Source organism: Oryctolagus cuniculus, chromosome 13 (genome assembly GCF_051225735.1).
Source record: "Oryctolagus cuniculus isolate XC-2025 breed Fujian yellow rabbit chromosome 13, ASM5122573v1, whole genome shotgun sequence".
NCBI classification, from domain to species: Eukaryota; Metazoa; Chordata; class Mammalia; order Lagomorpha; family Leporidae; genus Oryctolagus; species Oryctolagus cuniculus.
Genome location: NC_142879.1, coordinates 90,207,253 through 90,227,275, shown reverse-complemented (window position 1 = coordinate 90,227,275; position 20,023 = coordinate 90,207,253). Strand labels below are relative to the sequence as shown.

General features: G+C 46.2%; 1 long non-coding RNA gene across 2 annotated transcripts in view; it reads left to right on the top strand.

The window, feature by feature from the left end:
- Positions 1–1,770: 1,770 nt before the first annotated feature.
- Positions 1,771–20,023, top strand: part of LOC149122730 (uncharacterized) — a 304,723-nt gene continuing 286,470 nt past the window's right edge. Inside the window, exons 1-4 of one of the 2 annotated variants that reach the window (XR_016219381.1) lie at positions 1,771–2,181; positions 3,083–3,184; positions 3,863–4,028; positions 8,446–8,583. This is a non-coding gene — a long non-coding RNA (uncharacterized LOC149122730). Of the gene's footprint in view, positions 2,182–3,082; positions 3,185–3,862; positions 4,029–8,445; positions 8,584–20,023 lie in introns of those variants that run through there. The other variant, XR_016219380.1, reaches the window with a different exon arrangement.

The following is a 20,023-nucleotide window of genomic DNA, read 5'->3' as shown; positions in this document are numbered from 1 at the left end:
TGCATTTATTCAATATCTATCATGAACTCCACACTCTATAAATCTATTTCAAATATGTAGATATTTAATGGTACTTACACATTTACAAACTGAGCCAATCCTCCTAACTTCTCTCTGAAATAGCTATGCCTTTGACATTGCCTTTTTTCACTCATATGGAAATGCATAATATGCTTCTGTATGGTACTTCAGAATTTATAAAAGGCTTTTCAGGTTAGATTTACATAACATCATGTGAAAGTGGCCAAAGGACACAGTCTTCTCATTACAGAGGGGAGAGGTATGAAGTGACTCTCTGAACAGTTACTGAGATTCTATCAGTCAGGTTCAGAATCTTACTAGGTATCAGCTACACATCTAGATTTTTTTCCCTACTGTCTCTTTGTCAGAATTCCCAGCCTATGAGTGAACTTCAGTCTGAATGAATGCTAATATTCAAGGTTCTAAGTGAAAAAATTACTGAGGTTTGTATTGGTGAGGAAAGCATGTGTCTAAATGTTACTTGTATTTAATAATAAGTATTGAATCATATGAAACTGAATATAAGATTATGCAAATTTTTAAGATGAAGAGCATATATTTAAAACCACATTCTTACATTTTGCAAACGTGTTGAAACACCTTACTGGAGCATGTGTTTGGCATAGTGGTAAAGCCTTCCACATCCCAGTCAGAATTCTCAGGGCTCAAGCCCTAGCCCTGCTTCTGCTTCTGGCTTCCTGCTAACAGAACCCTGGGAGGCAGCAGCTGATGGCTCAAGTACTTGAGTCCCTGCCACCTGTGTGGGAGACCCACACTGAGTTCCTGGCTTCAGCCTGAACCAGCTCTGGTTGGTGCAGACATTTGAGGAATGAGCAATAAATGGAAGGGCTCTCTCTGCCTTGCAAATAAACAAAAATAAATATACAGACATTTACTTAAGGTGTCTTGCTCACTTTTAAATGATTTCCCTTTTCACAGTAAAATGCCTAACTGTCCTCTTTAGTTACAATGCATGTTTTGCTCTCCATGTCCACTCCTGAGCTCCAAGTACTGGCAGCTCACCCTAGCATGCTGACTGGTTCCAATGTTCAAGTACTCATCTCCCATTCTCTTTTGGTGGGTCTACCGGAAAGAAAGGAGAGTATCTACAGTAGTTAATATCTTACAGTTGCTCTTGCTGTCCACCTGCAGGCCTCAAGGATGATCAGCTGAATACACACTGTGATGTTCTGGACGTAGTTTCCAAACTTCAGTCACTTTGCAGTGGAGGGACTCTGTCCTCCTCAATCACCTGAAAGCCTGCAGGAGTAGGGAGAAGCTGTGTTTGAAGAATTCACAAATACAGTGCATTGAAGCCAACCACTACCACCCCCACCACACCCCTAATTCAGGGTTCTGGCAAATCCCAAACCAGGAGTTTGGGACCAGCAGTGGTTCAGGAGGTGACCTCAACTCCTTACTCTGAACAGCTCCAAAGTGCCTGGTGCACCCAGCGGGAGCTCAGCGCCTCGACCTCCTGCCCTCCTGCCCTTGCCACCAGGACACCCAGCTCCCAGAGCCTCCAGGAGGCCTGCAGCAGACCCGCAGGTCCAGGCGCACTGGGTTGTGCATCCAGAGCAAACCCAAAATACAGGCCCAGCTCAAGTGTCACCTCCCCACAAAGTCTCTGTATCCTACTCCCTCCTGGAAGGCTGCGGGCCAGCACTCAGAACTGGGAGTCGCGGCATTTGGGGTTCACCCATGCTCCCATGAAGGAAGATGCCCTGTGGGAACCCCGCTCCACCTGTGGGCAGGGCTGGGGAAGGAGGGCCGAGTAAGCCTCCACCCTAGGACTGCAGCCTGGGAAAGTCCAGGGCCCCAGCGCCCTTGCCGGGCATGGGGTCTCACTAAGTGTGCTCTGAGCCAGGGCCTCAGCCATCAGCAGCTCTCTTGCTTCCAGAATCTGCTGCAGGACAGCTCAGGCTCCGCCCAGCGGGGAACCTTGGGCCAATCCTTCCTGCCCTGGGGCAGGACCAGTGCTGCCAGACCCGCCCCATGTAGGCTGGCTATAAAGGCGGTGGTCATTGTTGGGCAGCTGGTAGTTGCGGTGTAGGCCAGTGATGTGGGTCCTTTAGCTTCTTGGCTGTTTTGTACCTTGGGGCTAGAATGCAGGTGGTGGCCCCTGAGTCAGGAGGGTCAGGAGAAGAAGAGACAGACCTGGTGAGTGCGACCGCCCACCTCTCCCGCCGGCCCTGCTGGCTGAGGCTTGCAGCACGTGCTGCGCTTGGGGAAGTAATGAAGGCCGTCTCATCAGGAAAACCAAGTGCGCGGTGCTGATTTACTCACTGACACAGCATCTGTGTGGTCTGCATGGGCAGACAGGGGGAAGGGTTTCGTAGGAGGGCGCTGTTGGCACACTGGGCCGCATGCAGCTGCCTGCTATAGGCATCCAGGGCAGCAGAGTCCTGCAGGGTCCCTAGAGTCCTGGCCATGCTGTGCCTTCCATCATCCACCCTCCTGCACTGATGCTGGGGGAAGTGCTTCTGCGGTTGATATCTCATTGGAATCCATGGTCATTTTCTCATGATGGGATGATCTCACACAGTGACAATCATGGAACAAATCACTGTTCTGTGGCATCTTCCTACCAGGAGCATTGCAGGTAGACAGGGGGCCACGGGTGACCAATGGCACCTCCTGTGCGTGGTCTCTGTCCCATCCAGGACCGAAGGTGGAAAGGAAAGGAAAGGAGCCGGCTCAAGGCAGTTCTGCTGTGGGTTCCATCAGGTGCAAAATGTCTCCCGATTGCGGTTAACCTTGCAGGGAAATTGTCTCCTTTTGTGGGCCAGAGACAGCATCTGCTTTATTAGCTGTGCAGTGTATTGATAATTAAAATTTGGGCAGTCCTATCTTTAGTCCTCACAACGTAGTTACATTCTGAGCAACTGATGAAACTGCTCAGTACTTCGGGACTGAGTGTAATATTAGGTGGGTAAGCCTGTTGTTGGCTTTTGGTTTATAGCTGTTGGGTGACTTTATTTGGTAAAAATGCATTCAGGCTCAGTAGTGTATTCAAGGATGACCACTTAGTGAATTGTCTTTTTTTTTTTTTTTTTGTAAGAATAAGAGTATTGAAGACTGGGTTGAGCTACCTATGGCAAAACTCCACCATTCCTGGGAAGGCCACAATTGGCAAGAAAAGCAGGTAGCAAGCTTTCATCAAGTAAGTTGAGATTCCTGTGTTTGCAATCTGAAGAGCTCACTGCTGAGCTGGGAGGGGAAGTGCTCTGAGCACAACTCATTAGAGAACTGCTCTTGCAGACCTTCCCTGAAGGAAGCATTGTTGTGGTCAGAAGCATTCCAGGAGCTGCTGGCCAGCAATTGTGAATTAGGCTTGAATTGAATCCATTGCAAGTATCACAAGAGTGCAGAAAGGCTGTGTCCTCAAATCAGCAGCTCAACAGGGAGAATTTGACTTAACCTAGAAGGTCTGTTTATCTCCACTTATTTCTCAGCATATTCATACCAGGTGGGGAAGATAAATCAGCCTTCAGCTCTGCAATGGCAGTGCTCTTGGTTGAGGCTGAGGATGCTTTTCATTGCATGCAGTGTTTGCAAGAGACTTAGTTCCCTGAGGATTTATGCCTCTCCTGTAAATACATTTTTGGCACTAAAACAAACTGAAGTATTTCTGTTTTAGTAGTATGGAACCAACTTAAGTATTTTGCCTACAGGCATCTTTGTCTTTAAAGAGCTAAATCCGCAGGATTACAGGATTGAGTAAAAACTAGAGAATAGCTAATCCTAGTACTAGAAAAGTACAAGGGATTATTTGATCATTAGCTTCCTCATATTCCTCATGTTTCTTTTTATTTTTCTCCCTTCTCTTCCCTACCTACAGATGGACTGGCTGTATTGGAGGCTTTTCTAAAAACTGAATTCTGTGAAGAAAATATAGGCTACTGGCTGGCTTGTGAAAACTTCCAAAAAAGATCCACCCACCCCAGAAGCCATCCTTATATGCAAGAAAAATATATACACTCTGCTTAGAAAAAGGCCCAAAAGAGGTTAGACACAATTCCTCACTTCAGCATAAAGAGTACACTCTTGACATCAAGATGCAACAAAAGAAGTAAAGACATAAGAATAAAGCAAGGGCCAGGGAATCTGAAAAGCTTCCTCTCCTGGTGTCCTGTCTTTCAAATAAGTCTCCCCAGACCTGACAGGTGGAGCTCATCACACATTACTGCTTCTAACTTTCACTTTCAAAGAACAGAGCCCCCTTCTCTAACAAAGGATAATGAGTGATCTTTGTCTCAGATGAACATGCTTTCAAACCAAAACTCTTATTATCCAAAATATAAAAGAAGCTATGATTCCCAGCTTTACAACTGCCTGGAAAAGGGTGTATTACTTGATGGAGAATAACTTTTTGAAGTTGTATTTATTTGCAAGGCATAGTTACAGAGAGAAAAAGAGAGGGAAACACAGAGGTCCATCTGCTGACTCACTCCCTAAATGGCCACTGTGGGGAGCAATTCGGACTATACTGTTACTGGAATTAAGACTTATTCTATGCATCTGCTCTCCCACAATATGGCGCTGGGAGAGAAGAAAGAGGCTTCTACACAGCTGCCTCCAGTTCAACCAATAAACTGTAGGACTTGCTTCTGATTGGAGAGCAGCGTACTCGGCGTGTGGGCAGCCGAGTTGGGATTGGCGGAGGAGGACTATAAAGGAGGAGAGAGACGGCATGCACCAGGTACATCTAAGGGGAACATCTAAGGGGAACACCTGTGCAGCCCCTGAGAGAGCCGGCCGGCGGTGTGCCGCTCCCCTGCGGAAGTGGGGAATGTGGCCAGGGGGAACCACCCTTCCACGGAGGTGGAAGGGACAGTAGCCAACCCGGGAAGAACCAGCAGCAAACCCGGGGAGGGCCGAGCAGACGAAAGAACAGCGCAGGGTCCTGTGTCGTTCCTCCACGAAGACGGGGAGCGACATAATGGTGCCGTGACTCGGATATGAAGCCTAGGCAGGGCTTAGTGTCGTTCCCCCATGAAGACGGGGAGCGACATAATGGTGCCGTGACTCGGATAGGAAATCTAGGACGGATAGAAAACTCGGAAGGGAAGAAACGGGAAGAAGTGGAAAATGCCAGAGAGAGAGACTAGCAAACAGCCTAGGGAAAAGCCGGACGAAAAAGGTGCCAGAAGCTATTGAAAGCCTAGGCAAAGACTCGGATACGGAATGTGGGAAAGAAGTTAGGATTTAAAGTGAAAGCAAGAAGAAACTTAGACTCAGATACGGACTGCAGGTTGAAAGTGAAAGTGAAACCTATAAGAAACTTAGACTTGGATACGGACTGTGGGGAGAGGCCAGGAGAAATGAGGGAGGAATATTGTTGGAAGAAAACTTAGGGAAACATACCGGGTAGAGAAAAATGTTAGGGAGGATGAAGCCGCGAGTGCAGGCCGAGGCGGAAACATAAGCCACCTTGGAATTCTTCAAGTCACCCTGGGGAGCAAGAGGCGAAGATCTGGAACCAGAAGCAGAGACGTGGGCCGCCAGGTTGGAATTCGCCAGGTTAGTCCGGGGAACTTGGACTGAATGCCGGTGGTGGCGGAAACATTCGCGGAAGCCGCCGCGTGCAGAGAGAGCACGGGGCGTGAATAGATAGGGAATGCGGGGCTGGCGCGAGGCCGTGGTGCGGGCGCGAAGTGCGTGGAGACTGCGGAGCGTGCGCGCAGAGCCGGGAACCCGCCGGCGGGGCGAGGCGCCGGGAAGCCGTGCAGAGCCGTGAAGCTGCCACGGGGCGAGGTGCCGAGAAGCAGCCTCGGGGCGAGCGCCGCCGGGAAGCCGCAGGGATAAGAGAAACAGAAGTTTAGAAGTAAAATGAGAGAAATAGGAATGTTGGCAGACAGAAGTAAAATGGGAGAAATAGGAATGCCCGGAGATAGAGAAATAGAGAAATAGAAAGGCCTCCCCACAATACTGCAATGAGAGAGCTTGGATTCGGTCTGCCTGATTAGTGAGGTGATGAGCACCTGCAGGCGGCTAGCAGCTTATGCGCCGCAGGTCACCGAAGACAGGCACGAATTAACATCAATAAGGCCTCCCCACAACACAGCAATGAGAGAGCTTGGATTCGGTCTGCCTGATTAGTAAGGCGGTAAGCACCAGCAGGCAGCTCGACCAGAGTATGAGCTGCAGGTCACCGAAGATAGGCACAAACCAACACTAATAAGTCTTCCCCACAATACGGCAATGAGAAGGCTTGGATTCGGTTTGCCTGATAGGTTTTGTAAGCACCTGCAGGCAGTTCTAGCAGAGTAGAGCATGCGCTGCAGGGCACCGAACACAGGCATGCATCAGTGCCTAGAAACCTCCTCACAACATGGCGAAGAGAGGACCCGGATTCAGTTTGCCTGATTGATAGGACTTGTGAGAACCTGTGGCAACTCTAGCAAGTAGAGCAGAGTGTGTGCCGCGGGACACCGAAGACAGGCGCGTATCAACGCCAAAAAATAAAAAGAAAGGGGGATCTGTGGGGAGCAATTCGGACTATACTGTTACTGGAATTAAGACTTATTCTATGCATCTGCTCTCCCACAATATGGCGCTGGGAGAGAAGAAAGAGGCTTCTACACAGCTGCCTCCAGTTCAACCAATAAACTGTAGGACTTGCTTCTGATTGGAGAGCAGCGTACTCGGCGTGTGGGCAGCCGAGTTGGGATTGGCGGAGGAGGACTATAAAGGAGGAGAGAGACGGCATGCACCAGGTACATCTAAGGGGAACATCTAAGGGGAACACCTGTGCAGCCCCTGAGAGAGCCGGCCGGCGGTGTGCCGCTCCCCTGCGGAAGTGGGGAATGTGGCCAGGGGGAACCACCCTTCCACGGAGGTGGAAGGGACAGTAGCCAACCCGGGAAGAACCAGCAGCAAACCCGGGGAGGGCTGAGCAGACGAAAGAACAGCGCAGGGTCCTGTGTTGTTCCTCCACGAAGACGGGGAGTGACATAATGGTGCCGTGACTCGGATATGAAGCCTAGGCAGGGCTTAGTGTCGTTCCTCCATGAAGAGGGGGAGCGACAGCCACAATGGCCAGGGCTGGGCCAGGCTGAAGCCAGCAGCTTCCTCCAGGTCTCCCATGTGGGGGCAGAGGACCAAGTGCTTGGGCCATTCTCTGCTGCTTTACCCAGCAAGGAGCTAGGGAAGAAGTAGAGCAGCTGGGAATCAAACTGGCATCCATGTGGGATGTTATTGCTGCAGGCAGCAGTGTAACTTGCTATGCCACAACACCAGCCCCCAGAAAGAACTCTTATCCCTGGTCTTTCTTTTGAGTCAGAATGCTCCCAGGACTTGTGTTGAAAACCACAGATCACCACAGAACCCCATGAGAAGAAAAAGGAGCCCCAGAGTAGAGGACATGTTCTGTTTCCTAAGGCAGAAGTTTTTGACTGCCAGAGACGAACATTCAGTTCAGCCTGGGTGTTTGGGAAACATCCCTCACAACTGTTGATTCCAGTTCAGGTAGTAAATCAGGAAGCTGGTGACTATCCAGGAGATGCCTGTATGAGAACAGCTTCCACCACCGTGAAGACACAGGCAGGAAATACATGGTCTGAGTGGGGTGGGTCTCACTGGAAAAGCAGGACTCTGAGATGGAAGATAATGCAATGGAATGCTGTTGTTCTAGACTCACTTAAAATCAATAGATCTGGGATTCTGTGGCCTTAGCTACCTAGCTCTACATCTTTCCTTAAATCCATCCATATTACCACATGGTTTTAGTTCTAGGTTTTAAGTCCAAACTAATGTAACATGTTTATTATGTAGAATCATCCATTCTATTGTTGTGTATTGCTGAAGCTGAAGTGATGTTTGAATTGTTAAATGGTATATAAAATAGTGAGTGCTCATGTGTAGAAAACCACAGTGGCTGTTCCAAGTGCCAAACACTCTTGAAGGCAGTTAAGCTTTGAAGTGGTCTTTGAATATTTGAATACATTTATTTTGATAACTAATATCATTGAATACTCAGAGTCCAGGTGTGAGTTGATTTGATTTTGGTAACTGGAAATATGACCAATATAAGATCTTTGTAGTAGAGAAGAAGCATGCATTACTGAATCTGTTCAGGGATCACAAAGTGACCTGAATTGACCAGTTTGGGGTGGAAATCCCTAAGGCACGACTGGGCCTGGGCAGGGCTGCTGTGGGTGGGGCAGAAGGAGAGGGGAGATGCCTGGGACCTGTGGGCCAAGGCTGCAGGTGTTCCTATTGGCCCCTGGTCACCCGTGGGGCCTCAGCCCCTCTCACAATGGAACCGCACATGCACCTCAGATCATTTTTACCCCTAATTCCACTTTAAAGAAAAGTTTATCAAGGCTGGCACCATGGTTTGGGGGTGCAACCAGAACTGCAGGGCCTGCATCACAGTTGCTGATTCAAGTCCCTGCTGCCCAAATTCCTGTCCCACTCCAGCCAACAGGTGCAGTGGTGATGGACAGGTGCTTGGACCCCACACCACATGGGAGAACTGGAAGGGGGCTCATCGGCCTTCAGCCTCACCCAAACATTGGGGGATCAAACCAGCAGATGGAAGACCCCTGTCTCTATGCCTTTCAAATAAATCTCTTAAAATAAATAAAAAAGAAATGCAAAAATAAAAAAGAAACAGCTAAATAGAAGTGAACTGTATGGAGACAAACACCAATATTACATTACTCAACTCTCCACTGCTCCAATGAACAAAGAAGACAAATAAGAGGGATATAGGCCTCCCCTTTTTTGTTATGCTTCCCTTGGTTCTAATTAGCATGGGCTTGCAGAAAATGCACAAGGAATCCATTCTCTTCTGTGGTCAATACATGATCTCAGAATTTCCCTTATTCATTTGCCTAACAGATTTTGATTATGTTACTCTAAGGAAAGGGAAGGCAACAAAACTGCCCTTTTCCCCCATTTTAAAAATCTATTATTTATTTGAAAGGCAGAGTTACAGAGAAGTGGTAGAGACAGATCTTCCATCGGCTGGTTCACTTCCCAAATTGACCTCAGCTGAGCCAATCTAAAGCCAGGTGCTTCTTCCAGGCCTCCCACATGAATGCAGTAGTTCAAGCACTTGGGCCACCTTCTGATGCTTTCCCAGGCACATTAGCAGGGAGCTAGATTGGAAGTGGAGCAGCTGGGACTTGAATCAGCACCCATATGGGATGCTGGCACAGCAGGCCATGGCTTTACCCACTGTGTTGGTACTGTGTGTGTTTGTGTGTGTGTATGTATTTTTATTTCAAAGACTCATTTATTTATTTGAAAGGCAAGGTTAGAGAGGGAGAGACATAAGAAAAGAGATCTTTCAACCTCTGGTTCACTCCCCAAATGTCCACAACAGCAGAGGCTGGGCCAAGCCAAAGCCTGGAGACTGAACAGCAGATAATCTTTAGTTATTAATTTAAAATGAATAGGCTGTAGCTGGTGCTGTGGCATATAAGGTGAAGCCACCACCTGCAGTGCTGGCATCCCCTATGGGCACTGGTTCATATCCCAGCTGCTCTGCTTCTAATCTAGCTCCCTGCTAATGTGCCTGGGAAAGCAGCAGGAGATGGCCCAAATACTTGGGCGCCTGAATCCATGTGGGAGAACTGGAAGAAGCACCTGGCTTTGGATTAGCCCAGCTCCAGCTGCTTGCAGCCACGTGGGGAGTAAAACAGCAGACAGAACATCTCTGTCTATTTCTGTGTCTCTCTCTATAATTCTGTCTTTCAAATTAATAAATAAATCTTTAAAAAGGGTTTATTAACGTATACTATAATCCAATCCAGGAACAGTAAGAGAAGCATTAAATATTGCTACCTATATTTTTATTTATTTTTTATTTTTTAATTTTTTAAACTTTTATTTAGTAAATATAATTTTCCAAAGTACAGTTTATAGATTACAAAGGCTTCCCCCCATAACTTCCCTCCCACCAGCACCCCTCCCATCTCCCACTCCCTCTCCCATTCCATTCATATCAAGATTAATTTTCAATTATCTTTATACACAGAAGATCGATTTAGTTTATATTAAGTTAAGATTTCATCAGTTTGCAGAACACAGAACATAAAGTGTAAAATACTGTTTGAGTACTAGTTATAGCATTACTTCACATTGGACAACACATTAAGGACAGAGATCCCACATAAGGAGTAAGCACACAGTTATTCCTGTTGTTGACTGAACAATCTGACACTCTTGTTTATGGCATCAGAAATCTCCCTGGGCTCTAGTCATGAGTTGCCAAGACTATGGAAGCCTCTTGAGTTCACTGAGTTCGATCTTACTTAGACAAGGTCATAGTCAAAGTGGAAGTTCTCTCCTCCCTTCAGAGAAAGGTACCTCCTTCTTTGATGGCCTGTTCTTTCTACTGGGATCTCACTCACAGAGATCTTTTATTTAGGTCCTTTTTTTTTTTTTTTCTTTTTTGCCAGAGTGGCTTTCTGCTGCTCCTCTGCACGCGGAGGAGCCACACTGGACCAGACGCTTGTTGTTCCCTTTTTTTACAAGTCCTTTCTATAGTAAAGTAAGAATAAGTAAACAGCAAACTCCCAAAGCAAGAATGAGTAGAGAGAAGTGAGAAAGAATGAAGTAACGAACTTCCCCGCGAACTCTCCAACGCACTCTCCAACCAACCCACACCACCATGCTGTCTCTCTCCTCCTATATAGTCCTCTCCACCAATCCGTGCTCTGCTACCCACACGCCGAGCGCGCCGCTCTCCTCCAATCAGGAGCGGCTATTGCAGCTTATCAAGTTGGTAAGGGGCAGCTGGGTAGAAGCTGTACGCTCCTCTCCCAGCGCCACATCGTGGGAGAGCAGATGCATAAAATAAGTCTTAATTCCAGTAACAGTATAGTCCGAGTTGCTCCCCACAGATCCCCCTTTCTTTTTAATTTTTTGGCGTTGCTACGCGCCTGTGTAAAGTTCAGCGTGATCTTCATGCTATTGACTGTCTTGTTTGTCGTGCTACTTCAGAGTTCGTTGAAAAATGTCCCATATTCAAGATCCCAGGGATTGGTTATTCATTGTTTTTCTTCCTCAAATAGTGTTTTTTTCTTCTAGCTCTTCTGCTGGTAGGTTTACCAACCGAATTCTTCTCTCAGGGGTCCATATTGGTTGTGCCACACCCTGTGGAAAAAAACAAACGGCGCCTCGTATTCTTCTGAGTAAGGGGAATGGGCCTTTCCATTGGTTGTCCTGTAAATCCTTCCACATTACCCACTGTATTGATTCCTTATCAGCTGATTGAGCATGCATTTCTGCAGGTGTTTTACCATTCTTTTTCTTGTTCAAAAAATTAATTGTATAAAGAGCTAGGGCCAAGGCATCCTTGTTGGATGTGGCCATTTCCCCTATTCCCCCTTTTTGTTTAATTATTAAATTTTTTAAATATAAGTGAATGCGTTCTACCACAGCTTGCCCTTGTGGATTGTATGGAATACCGGTAATATGGGAGATTCCGAATTCTTTCAAAAATGCAGCAAAACGAGTTGATGTATACACTGGGCCGTTATCCATTTTGATCACATGAGGAACTCCCCAGGCTGCAAAAGCCTGCAAGCAGTGTTGGATTACTTGTTGTACTCCTTCTTTATTCATGGCTGTGGCCATAACTACACCTGAATATGTATCTACAGTGACGTGAACACAGCTTTGTCGCCCAAAAGAGGGGATATGTGTAATGTCCATCTGCCAGATATGTCCTGGTTTAAGGCCACGGGGATTGGCTCCCGCAGGAATCTTTGGAACTATGGTAACAACGCACTTTTCACAGGATCTAATAATATCTTCTGCTTGCTTGCGGGGAATATTAAATTTAAAACTTAAAGTGTGGGTGTTAACATGCCATTTAGAGTGATATTCTTTAGCTTGTTCCAAAGCGGTGCATGCAAACAAGAATCTTGAATAATGATCTGCCATCATGTTTCCTCGAGTAAGTGGGCCAGGTAAATTAGAATGAGCTCTTATGTGGCCTATGTAAATAGCATGCTCTCTTTGATTTAATAACCCCTGAATTTCACTTAAATAAGAATAGACTGAGGAGGATTTAAGAATAAGGCACTGTGTAGCAAGCATCTGAACTGCATTCACTACATATGCACTATCAGACAAAATATTCATGGGTGCGCTCTCTCTGCGTAATACTGTTGTGATAATAGCTAATTCTGCATGTTGTGGAGAAGGGGATGCTGTTAAGACAAAATATCGTTGATTGTTAAATATAGCTGCTCCTGTTCCGCCTTTAGCTCCATCCGTAAATATGGTAACTGCCCCTTGAATTGGATCCCTTCGCACCTTCTGCACCCGTTTTATTGAAACCTGTGTGCAGAAGTTAACAAATGGATGGCGAGGGTAGTGATTGTCAATCTCTATTTGTAGAATGAGAACTATGTATGCCCATTGCCAGCATTCCCTTGTAAAGGCTTCTACTGCCTCTTGAGCAAAGGGAACTACACATCGCTTTGGAGTCTTCCCCACCATTTCTGTCGCCTTTTTTATTGCTGTTAATATCAAATCAGCCACCGCTATGCCTTGGGTGTATAGTACACGCGGTGCATGTGAATGTGGGTATACAAACAACAAGGGTCCTCCTTGCCAAATGACTGCGAAGGGATACAGCTGTTCCATAAAAATTAATATTTCTAGGGCTTGTTGTGGATCACATCTTTCCATCTGCATTGCTTTAATTTGTTTTTTGATTTTCTGTAACGCCAAGCGGGCTTCTTTTGTCAATCTACGAGGGGAATCAAGCTGGGCATCTCCTTCTAAAATATTGAATAATGGCATCATATCTTCGGTGGTTAATTTACAATAGGGCCTCAACCAATTTAAATTGCCACATAATTTTTGGAAGTCATTAAGGGTCTGCAACCCATCTATTGCAATTTCAAATTCTAATGGGGTCACCTTTTCAGAAGTTACTTTAAGCCCTAAGTACTGTACTACTTCCCCTTTTTGTATCTTCTCTGGCGCTACTTGTAACCCAACTTTTTCCAAATATAATAGCAGCAGCTTATATGCTTCCATAAGGTGACTTTCACTTTCAGCCGTTATTAACAAGTCATCCATGTAGTGTAAAATTTGTACTTTTGGGCACTGTTGTCGAACCGGCTCTACTGCCTGGTCAACATATAGCTGGCATATGGCAGGACTGTTAGTCATTCCTTGGGGAAGCACCTTCCATTCATATCTTTTGTCGGGACCTTGATGATTAATGGAAGGTACGGTGAAAGCAAACCTCTGAATGTCTTGTTCATGTAGAGGTATGCTAAAAAAGCAGTCCTTCAGATCAAGTACTATTAATGGCCAATGCTTTGGGATCATAGTAGGAACCGGGAGTCCGGGTTGTAATGCCCCCATGGGTTGCATCTGCTGATTAACAGCCCGTAAATCATGAAACAACCGGTATTTCCCCGATTTTTTCTTTATCACGAATATTGGCGTATTCCATGGGGAGGTTGATGGTTGCAAATGGCCTGCCTCTAATTGTTGTAACACTATATCATTTACCGCAGCCAACTTTTCCTGGGTAAGGGGCCACTGTGGTATCCACTTTGGCTTGTTGTCCAGCCATGACAATGGTAGCGGCTGCATCTCAGTGGCCCCCACGAAAAACCCGTGTCCTGTCTTTTAAAATCGCCTTTGGGCTGGGCTAGGTCCCTTCTGCCTTCTCTGGAGCCTAATCCTCTCTCCTGATATCCCTTTTTATACATAATACGCCGTCCTGTAGAACTCTCCAATTGGTCCTCATTTGTTAATGTCAGTCCCAATTGTTCTAAAATGTCTCTTCCCCATAATGTGATGGGGAGTGCACTAACATAAGGTTGCACATTTCCCTTGTTCCCTTCTTGATCCTGCCAATGAAGCACCTGAGCACTTCTTGACGGTGTCATGGCCGCACCTAGGCCTACTAAAGTATTATCTCCTGGCTGAAGGGGCCATGACTTCGGCCAATCATTTTCTGAAATTATACTTACATCTGCACCTGTATCTAGCAGGCCCTGAATCGACTTTCCTCTAATGGTTAAGGTCCACAGAGGTCGATCTGCTAAAGATAGGGACAAGGCTGCAAATTTCTCCCCTTGGGGTCCATGAACATCCTGCGCTCCAATCATGATCAGCATTTGAGCCACAGGTTCTTCTGGCTTGATTTGAATAATACCCTTTGTAGATTGTATTAGCACTTTTAACTTATCAAAAGGTAATTGAATGACTCCGGTAATGACCATTAGGCCTCTTAAAGCATTTGTTTCTTTTCCTATGATTATTCCAAGTCCCTTATGCTCCGCTGAAATTGTTTCTGCCCTCACCTCTATGGCTTGTGGCCCCATTTGAGGTGTTAGTACCGAATATTCGGTGGCTCGTAACTCTGCGCAGAAAATATTTGGTTTTTGTATTGTTGGGACCGTGGCACCCACCGATTGTTTTGGCCCCAGGGTGCAGGGGCCCACATTCCGTTTTTTTGCTGTTGTCCACATACACCTGATCTTCTTATGGGGCCCGGCTCATTTGGCATCCTCAGGGGATTGCCTGCGCTATTCATTTTAAAGTAACATTCACTGACCCAATGATTCCCTCTTCTACAGCGTGGGCAAAGGCCTGGTCTTCTCGAGTTCTCTATGCCCTGCCGATCTCGGGCTGGAAATTTCGCCCTACATTCCCTCATTAGATGCCCTTCTCGACCACATCTAAAGCATATTCGTCCCCTCATGTTCTGTCTAAATTGCCGGGTTACAGCTACTGCAGCATGTGATCCAGAAGCTACATCATCCATGACATCCCTACAGATTTTCAAAAAGGTAGGGATGTCTTTATGCTGCCATGGTCTAAGAGCTTCACGACATGTTTTATTGGCCTGTTCATACGCCAATCTTCTGACTAAGGGCATTGCTTCTTCCACAGTTTCAAAAATGTTTCCTGCTGCTTCCATTAATCTGTTCACGAAGTCAGCGTAAGGTTCAGTAGGGCCCTGTACTATCTTAGTTAGGCTGTGTCTTATTTCTCCTTTTCTGGGTATCACCTTCCAGGCTCTTCTTGCTATCTCTCTCACTTGTAAGAGGACAGCTGTTGGTAATCAGGCCTGCTCATCGGGATTGGCAAATTGCCCTTCTCCATTTAACATTTCCTCATCCCATGCTTGATTCCCTGCTTGATAGTTCTGCTTTGAATATTCTCGCGCGAATTCTTTATAAGCAGCTAACCATAAGAGGAAGTCACCCCCGCCCAACACCGCCTTTACTAAGTTTCTCCAATCCTCGGGTATTAGGACTTGCTGCCCAATGTTATCAAGGATTGCCTGAGTGTAACTTGCATGGGGCCCATACAATTGTACTGATTGTTGCAAATCTTTAAGTAATTTATGGTCAAGAGGCATCCAACCCCTGTTTCCCTGTTGATCCTGAATTACAGGAAACACCTGGCCTGGTTCCTGGTACTGCTCCCAAGCAGGTTTTCTATAAACAGCTCCCCTTTGCTTGCTTTCAGTTCTCGGCCTATCTCCTCCTGCATACCTACTCCCTCCATCACTCCTTTTTCCTCCTCCCACTCTTCTTCAATCTCATGTGGAAAAAAGGGGCTTTTCTTTACAGGAGGAAACTTTGGTAGTACTAATGGGCGATACCGGGGTGGTGATTCATCCTTTATGGTTGAATTTGCCAGCCTTGTAGGGCCAGGATATATTCTTGGCATCTCTCTCGGGGGCAAGGTTCCCTCTTCAGCTTCCTTCTCCCCCACGTAAGCTTCCTGGCTCTCTAAATCCTTCCTTGATTTTCTTCTCACCTGTTCGTTACAATAGCTGCTCGCCTGGCTGCCCTGCCATAATTCTTCCTGCAATTCATTCCCCTCATTAAGCAACAACTCAATCCCTTCCGTGGGGTCCTGAAGCACCTGATCAACGAGTTGCCACAGCTTCAGCACTTCTATCGATTCCCCAGCCTCATGTAATTTCCGTCCCACCTGCCTCCACTGCTGTAGAAACCAGGGGGATGTCTCCACAACTGCTCTTACGAATGCATGAATTTTCCTCCCCCCTCGTTTCCCTCGCTTAGAAGAAAAGCTGCGAGGAGGTGGGGAGTAGGAAGAGAGAGAAACAACATTCAGCCCACAATGGATGATCTTTAGGGAGAAATAGAGAATGGTGCCTAGCAGGAGGAAGAGGTAGCCAGTGGGCAAAGAGTAGCCAAAGAACTGCATTGTCTGTACCGTCTGTGACATGTTGGAGTGGTGGGCGTAATGGAAGACTGAGCCTCCCAGACGTTCCCAGTTAATACCTCCTTCCTAGCTTCTAATTTTCTTCCCCCATGGCTTTTTTCCTAGGTTCTAACTAGCTTTTCACCGGCACTCTTTCCGTCTGGCCTTCCCCTAGGCTCTTTGCTAGTCTCTCTCTCCGGTAATTTCCCACTTCTTCCCGTTTTTGCCCTCCTAGGTTTCCTATCTGAGTCACGGCACCATTTGCTGCTCCTCCGCATGTGGAGGAGCCGCACCAGACCGGACGCTTGTTGTTCCCTTTTTTTACAAGTCCTTTCTATAGTAAAGTAAGAATAAGTAAACAGCAAACTCCCAAAGCAAGAATGAGTAGAGAGAAGTGAGAAAGAATGAAGTAACGAACTTCCCCGCGAACTCTCCAACGCACTCTCCAACCAACCCACACCACCATGCCGTCTCTCTCCTCCTATATAGTCCTCTCCACCAATCCGTGCTCTGCTACCCACACGCCGAGCGCGCCGCTCTCCTCCAATCAGGAGCGGCTCTTGCAGCTTATCAAGTTGGTAAGGGGCAGCTGGGTAGAAGCTGTACGCTCCTCTCCCAGCGCCACATTGTGGGAGAGCAGATGCATAGAATAAGTCTTAATTCCAGTAACAGTATAGTCCGAGTTGCTCCCCACAGCTTTCCATACCTAAAATACTCTCATGGGCTCTTCAGCCAGATCTGAGTGCCTTAAGGGCTGATTCTGAGGCCAGAGTGCTGTTTAGGACATCTGCCATTCTACAAGACTGCTGTGTATCGCACTTCCCATGCTACCTATATTTTATATAGTCTAAGTATTGTATAAACTAAAATATACAACACTAGGAGTATGCTATCAGTAATTACACTACCAATCTCAGTGATTATAAATAAGAATTTTAGCAACTATACTGATTCTGAACAGTGATTCAATGTTTCTGTTTTTAAATTTAAAAATGCCCATGAACTTGAATGTTTCTGTGTAGCTCCTAATAGAACTACAAGCCTTAGAAGTTCTATGCTGTTTAACATTTCATCTTCGGTGCCTACTTGATTTTTACACTGCCAGTTTATAAAACACTTCACAGTCATGTGAACCTTACCATAAGATAGGACTGTGTAGAATAAATCCTTTAACTACAAAGACAATCTTATCTCACAAGGGAGGAAGATCCAGAGGGGTCAAATGACTTGCTAATGTCACTTAGCTCTGTTGGCACAGAAACAAGGAAAGCTCTCAGCTTCCTGCCACCTCCCCTTACACCACCTGCCTCAACTAGACGAGCCTGTAATTTTAAGGATGCTCAGGTCCCATGAGTTTAAATGAATTTTTCAAGGTTACATGACAAGTACCAAAACAAGAAGTTAAAAATTATTGCTTCCATCTTTCTCTTCCTTGTCCACAATGGAAGTTTGATGTACACTTATGCATTATTCAAATATCATTTACAACCAAGAAGCATTATTTTTCCCCAAAAATAACAATGACACTACTTTTTCCATTGAGGAAGTTATTTTAATGGATGATGCAAACATACTTGTTTTGTTTTTTACTTTGAGATGCAAAGAAATGAACAAGTAGACAGAGAAGTGGTATTCACCCTCTAGTTAACTGCTGAAATGTCCACAGCGGTCAGGGCTGGCCCAGGAGCAGGGAACCTAATCATCTGAACCATCACTTGCTAGCTACCAGGGTCTACATTATCTGAAAGTTGGAGTCAGGGGCTGGAACCGGGAATCAAACCCAAAAACTCCAATGTGGGACACAGACATCTGAACCATAAGGCTGCACCCTGGCTTCCAGACTTGTTTTTTCACCAGTCCTCTGAAAATTAAAGTTAATTACAACCTGAAATCCAAGACTAAGTAGTCCTCAAGTGTGTGTGTCTATGCAAGTTTATGCATGAGAGTTACTTAGGTTGCCCAAGAGTCTGCAGTTTAGAGAGAACAGAAGAGTGAAACATGTGTCAGAGGATGTCAGCATTGGAGAGGTGGCTGTGCTCTAGTCAGAGGCTGAGGAGGACAAGTCCACAGAGAGCAGCAGCACCAAGGGAGAATGCTATGCTAGCAAGTAAGGAGAAAAAATGTTGAAAAATAAATATGTGAAAAGGATTTATTTATCTGGGAGATGGAGTTATAAAGAAGGAGAGACAGGGAGGGGGAGAGAGAGATCTTCCATCTTCAGGTCAACCCACCAAATACTCACAATGGCTGGGACTGGGTCAGATCAAAGCCAGGATCTGGAACTCCACCCAAGTCTCCCTCATGGGTGGCAGGGACTCAAGAACTTGGGTTGTCTGCTGCTTTCTCAGATGCATTGGCAGAGAGCTGGATGGGAAGTACAGCAGCTGAGACACAAACAGTGGCCATATGGGATGCCAGCATCAGTGGCAACAGATTATCCTAATGCATCACAACACTGGCTCCAACAAATGAACTTAGGTAAACAAGTCCAAATGCCAGGGAAACATCAGATAAAATGCCAAGGATGAGCATTGTGGTGCAGCAGGGTAAACCACTACTTAGGAGGCATACCTCATTCTTAAGTATGAGGATGTCTTTTAACCACTTTTGTACAAGAGAGTACAAGCCAGAACACCATAGCATCTTCCAGATTCGGCACTGCCTGTTCTCAGGGGGCCCCCCACAAACTCCTGTGCTTCCCCTGGGCAGTTTGTTTTGGCTGGAGCCAGGCAGAACCCTGGGGTCATTGGAGTAGGAAATGGGATTAAAGGATTTCATGCTGCAAAACTGCTCCAAGCCAGTTTTTTCACTGAGAGACAGAGACCCAGAATGACCTCCCTGGAGCTCACAAGACCATGCCTGGACACCTGGCAGGGAAAAAGTTGGAAAAAAAAATCCAGATTCTGGAATCTTCTGGAACATTCTAGAATATTCTAGAATTTTCCCAGAATGTCCTAGAGATTTTGTAGGATGTTCCAGAATGTTCCAAAATGCCACCTAGTGATCCTAGGGGGATTCTGGGATGCAGGTCTGAGTGGAAATTCCCCAGCCAGGTGCAGCGGGTGTCCTGGTGCTGTGCCCAGCCCGGCTGACATTTACACAGCGCACATAGCCTAAGCACCTGCACACATGGGAGGAGAGTCAAGGGGGTGTGGCCACTCCAGGACATCCTGTGCTGATCTCTGGGGGCCGTAGTAATTTCCAGCCCATCAGAAGAGGTCCTCGGCCCCCCAAGATGGTCACCGGGCAATCTGGAATGTTCTAGGACATTCTACAAAAATCTAGAAATACTGAGAACATTCTAAAAAATTCCAGGACCCCCAAAGACTTTCACTGCATGTTCTGGGAACATTCTAGAAAATTCTGAGAATATTCACCATTGTTTCTAGAACATTTCTAAAACCCCAATGATGCCTACCTGGTGTTCAGGAAAAATTCCAAGAACATTCTGGAAACATTCTGGAAAAATTTCTGAGAGCATTCTTGAAAATTCTGAGTGTATTCTAGAACGTTTTAGTAAATTCTATGACCCCCGAAGACACTCAGCAGGTATTCTAGAAAAAGTGCTAAGAACATTCTAGAAAGTTCTAAAAAAAACTCCATAAAATTCTAGAATATTCTAAGACCTGAGAAACACTCGCCTAGTGTCCTTGAAACATTCTAGAAAATTCTGGAAAATCCCTAGCCCCAGAGAATCCATAATGGAAGCTCCTGGAAGCTCCCGAAACATTCTGGAATGCCCCGGGACCTCATCCCATCCCAGTGCCAACCTGGATGTTTGCACAACCTCAGCCCTGCCCACTTCTCCCAAGCCCTGGCTATAAAGAGATGC